At 51.4% G+C, this 5071-nt stretch overlaps 1 protein-coding gene across 1 annotated transcript in view; it reads left to right on the plus strand.

Annotated features, from left to right (window-relative positions):
* Positions 1 to 216: 216 nt before the first annotated feature.
* The window catches only part of LOC102251806 (myosin regulatory light polypeptide 9), a 16934-nt gene continuing 12079 nt past the window's right edge, over positions 217 to 5071 (plus strand). The window contains exons 1-2 of the mRNA XM_014539991.1: positions 217 to 222; positions 449 to 451. The gene's annotated coding sequence lies outside the window, so the exon portion shown is untranslated. The remainder of the gene's footprint in view (positions 223 to 448; positions 452 to 5071) is intronic.

Here is a 5071-nt window from a genome sequence, read left to right on the forward strand (position 1 = left end):
TCTCTCTCTCTCTCTCTCTCTCTCTCTCAAAACAAACCCTTACTTGGCCCCATGTTCAGTAAGCAGGGAGAGATGATGACTGAATGAGTACATACAATACATGTATGAGTCAGTGGGAAGCAGTCTGGAGAGAGAAGGCAGGCCACCAGCCCATGCATTCTGCTCCAAGCCTTTTCCTGCTATTTCGGGAGTTTGGGGGCCAAGCTGCTGGCACCAGGTTCTGTCTGCGCAGTGGTGAGGGGGCGGCCCAGCCCCACCGGGAAGTCCTTTATTCTCTCCTTTCAGAGGAAACACTCAGCTACGTCTCGCCCTGGTGGCTCAGCTACCTGCTGGCCAGGTTGGAGCAGAAATGGAGATCCCCTCTCATGGTCCCCAACCCCTGTGGCTGGGAGGGGGACACAGCAGGAGGCGAGCTGCCGCCAGGTTCTGAATGCTCAGCTGCCAGGAGCCGGTCCATCCGTGCTGCTTGACACAGTCGCTGCAGGGAAGAAACATCTGCACAGCATATGTTTCAAGGGACTTGGCGTATATGGCACACTGTTCTTAATATGTTTGCTCCCCTTCTTGGCGCTATGTGTTTTAACCAAGGTCACCTCTCCGAGAAAGGTTGTTTCCCCAGGTAGGAATTTTTCCCTGAAGTTAGGGAGGGAATAAAACCCCTTAACTAAGTGCCAGGCGGGTAGTTAATCACTTTAACTAAGAACAATCACACTTAAGCTACATAATCTTTACTCCCTGGAATAAGAAACGCCCTAACCTTTGGAATAGAAATTGACAGGATTAAAATCAACTGGTATAAATACAGATGTAACAAGACAACAGGAGACAGAACTTAGAGACAGAACCTAGGGAGAGAACATGGCAAAAGATCCTGGACAGAACCTGGCTAGAGAACTTGGCTGGAGAACCTAGACAGAACATGGCAGGAGAACCTGGAGAAGCTGGATGGAGAACCTAGTGAGAGAACATGGCTACAGAACCTGGCTGGAGATCCTGGACAGAACCTGGCTGGAGAACCTACACAGAACCTGGCTGGAGATCTTGGATAGAACCAGGCTAGAGAACCCAACCATGCTGGTCAACTGAATGCTGCCTCCGTGTCATTCCTTCTTCGCCGACTCGGTCCACACCTTTGGGGACCCCTGGACCTGCTGGGGTTGGCCCCCAGCACTCAGCCTGGTCACAGCCTCTCTCTTTGGTGACTTGATCTGGCAGTGGGCAATGATGGCACCCAATGACCCTCTTCCTTTCTCGAATATTGGGGGCACGGAGAAGCACTGAAACCCAGGAGTGATGGCACAGGCAGACAGAGCCCATGCCAGACTGAGCTCCTTCCTCGGTTCTAATGCAGGAACCACCAGTGGGTGGGATTAAGCAAGGTCGAGACCAGCCGACCAGCTTCACACGTGCACAGATGGGGGGTGCGTGATACCCTCCCTCAACCCCAGCACCCCAGCTTGGGACCACTAGAATGTGCTCCTGTCCCTGTGGGGCCAGGCCAGGAGCTGGGAAGCCAAGGAGGGATGAGGGCCCCAGCCCTTTGGGGACAGAGGGTTCCCTTGGGGGGCTTGCAAAGAGAGCCTCTTGGAAGGGAGGCAGTGGGACCAGAGTCCCAGCCAAGTCACTGCTACACAGGAACAATGTGTGAAAGGCTCAGCCTGGCCAGGCCGGGCTGCAGGGCAGGGAGACCCTCGGAGACCCAGGGTGTGTCCCAAATGCAGCTGCAGCCAGGAGGGAGCACAGCACCTGCTAGGATGGCGGAGAGGAAGGCTGCGGGGAGGGGACCGTGGGCACAAGTGCAGTGCCCCCCCAGGGTCCCCCTTGCAGTCTGCATGCACCCCCCGCCCCAGAGCTGGAAGTTGAGATTCTTGATCCTCCAAGGATGGATGGTTCCCCTGCTCCAGGAGACGAGTCCAACTTTTCTACAGCAGCTGCACCATTTCACATACCCACCAGCAACGCACAAGGCTTCTCATATCGCCACATCTCCACCAACATTCATTATTCTCCATTTTTAAAATATAAAAACCACCTAATGGGTGTGAAGTGGTATCTTTCGGTGGCTTTGATTTGCGTTTCCATCATGACTAAAGGCGTTAAGCTTCTTTTCATGTGCTTCTTGGCCGCCTGTGTATCTTCTTTTTTTTTTTAATCTTTAAATTCTTTATTAGTTAAGGAATTACAAATGTGTCATCATCCCCCCCCATTAACCCCCATGTGTATCTTCTTTAGAGAAAAGTCTATTCAGACTCTTTGCCCGTCTTTGAACTGGGCTGTTTGTTTTTTGTTGAGTTGAAGGGGTTCTTTAGACTAGGATAGTATAGATACTAACCCCTCATCAGATATGTAATTTACAAATATTTTCTTCCATTCTGTGGGATCCCTTTTTACAACTGTTAACTGTGTCCGTGGATGCACACGTTTTTTATTTTAATGAATCCAATGTATCTATTCCTTTCTTTAGCTGCCTGTGCTTTTGGTGTCATAGCCAAGAAATGATTGTCACATCCAGTGTCATGAAGATCTTCTCCTATGTTTTCTTCTAAGAGGTTTATAGTTTGGGCTCTTATGTTTAGGCTGTTGAGTTAATTTTGTACATGGTATGGGTAGGGTTCCAACTTCATTTGTTTGTATATAGATCTTGTTCCTTTTTCATTCAGTCCCTGGAGCAGGGGCCCCTGCACACAAACCTATGCGCCCATAGCTTGGCCCCCAAGAGGCAGCAGGGAGCGCTGGGAGTAGGAGATGGGTGTGTTGGGGGCGGGGCGTAAGAATGATCTGGGCGGGGCTCCTACTCCAGACCGCTTCCAATCATACTGCCCCCTCCCGCAGGAGGGGCATGTGACCTGGGACAATCAGCCAGAATCCTTCTCCTGGGTTTGATATTCACCGACTGTCCACAAAGCCCTCACCCTCTGCAGCCTCAGTTTCTCCTTTGTACGCAGGGGGCTGAGCCCAGTGAAACCCCCTCTCTCTCTCCCTGATGCACTTTGCACACATGGCATCCTCCTTAGCGCACTGGGAATGCCATGTAAGGTCTGGTCCCACTGCCTGTTCCAGCCCCATCCCAGACCACCCTTCCCCCTGCTCCCCCTGCCCCAGCCACACAGCCTCTCCCTGCTCACCCCACCTCCCGCTCCTTTTCCCCAGCTCGTCCCACAGCTGCATGCTGCTCCCCCTTCAGATCTGTTTGGAGGCCACCCCCTCACAGACCTCCCTGACCACCTGTCTAACCAGGTATGTTCCTTAGCTGTTACCCTGTAACAAATCACCACAAACTTGGCAGTTTTTAATGAGGCACATCTATTATCAGAGGTTCTGCGCATCAGGAGCCCAGGCTTAGGAGGGTCCTCTGCTCAGAGTCTTGCACGTCTGGGGTTGCATTCTCCAGTCCTCCCCTGAGGCTCAGGAGCCTCCTGCAAACTCACTGGTGCTGGCAGCGTTCAGCTCCTTGCTGTTGAAGGCTCAAGGTCCCAGCTTTCGTGCTAGCTGTCAGCAAGGGGCCACTCTCAGCTCGTGGATGCTGCCCGCGTTCCCTGCCATGTAGCCCTGTCTACAACACAGCAGTGTGCTTCTTTGAGGCCAAAGTAAGTGCTGGATAAATGCTATGAATTGACTTTTGAATGGATGATCAAGCCATCACCAAGAACATGTGTGCCACCCGAGCTGGTTTGGTTCAGTGGATAGAGCGTTGGCCTGCGGACTTAAGGGTCCCAGGTTCTATTCTGGTCAAGGGGACATGCCCAGGTTGTGGGCTCGATCCACAGTAGGGGGCGTGCAGGAGGCAGCCAATCAATGATTCTCTCTCATCATTGATGTTTCTTTTTTTAAAAAAAAACACATTAAATTTTAGTAAGTATTAACATCTCAGTTTTTAATCAGTGATCTATAACAACTTCCAAATAAGTTCTTTAGAAAATTAAAAGTAACATAAGCCAATAACTAAAAAACTGATGTGCAAATACTATTTAAAGTTATTGATGTTTCTATCTCTCTCTTCCTCTCCCTTCCTCTCTGAAATCAACAAAATATATATATATATATATTATTGATTTTTTACAGAGAGGAAGGGAGAGGGATAGAGTGAGAAACATCGATGAGAAAGAAACATTGATCAGCTGCCTCCTGCACGCCCCCTACTGGGGATGTGCAAGCAACCAAGGTATATGCCCTTGACTGGAATCGAACCTGGGACCCTTCAGTCCGCAGGCCAACACTCTATCCACTGAGCCAAACCGGTTAGGGCAAAATATATTTTTAATAAAACATGTGTGCCAGGGTCCTGGGCTGAGGAAACCAGATCTGAGGCAGCCTTCTGCCCACCCCCTGCCCTCCTCCAACCCCCGCTCCAGGTAAGTGCTCCCTCCTCCTTCCGCCAGTCCCCACACTCTCCTTCCAGCGTGGGGGCCTTTGGGCCTCACACTGCTTCCCACCAGGATGGGAGTTCTCTCTGCTGGTTGGAACTCAGCAACCAGGGCCGAGGGGCCGCGTCTCCTCCATCTCCAAATACCCCCTCACCACACACAAATGGGACCAGGACTTCGTCTTGCAGCTCTTGCTCCACAACCTTCCATGACTCCTCAGGGCCCACAGGATCTGGCCCAGGCCCTCCACAACGACATGCTACACCTGGTCAGCCCCAAACTACACCCCTCTTTACCCCTCCAGGCCACTCCCACCTGGTCAGCACTACCCCCTCTCTGCCCCCCACGAGCTGAGCTGAGCTGAGCTCACATGGGCCTGGTTCTCTTCTCTTCACTCCAGCAATGGCCACCACCTCTTCCCTGGCCCCTGCGAGTTGCTGGGTGCGTCCCCATGCAGCCCTGTGCAAACCTCCTGGAATCTGAGTGAGAAAGATGGTGTTGGAACCAGAGACCTCTGTGCCTCAGCAGGAAGCTGTTTTCTTCCAATGTAGCTCGGTAGCCATGTGCTGTGCAGTAGTGAAGCATGGTAGCAACCATGTTTGGGTAAATGTTTAATAGTTTAACCCTGCTGACTTGGCTTCTGTCATTATTTGCTTGGTAAAATAATAGAAAAGTTATTTTGATTTTCTGAATTATATAAATCATCC

Source organism: Myotis brandtii, unplaced genomic scaffold, assembly GCF_000412655.1.
Source record: "Myotis brandtii unplaced genomic scaffold, ASM41265v1 scaffold233, whole genome shotgun sequence".
In the NCBI taxonomy this organism is placed as follows: domain Eukaryota; kingdom Metazoa; phylum Chordata; class Mammalia; order Chiroptera; family Vespertilionidae; genus Myotis; species Myotis brandtii.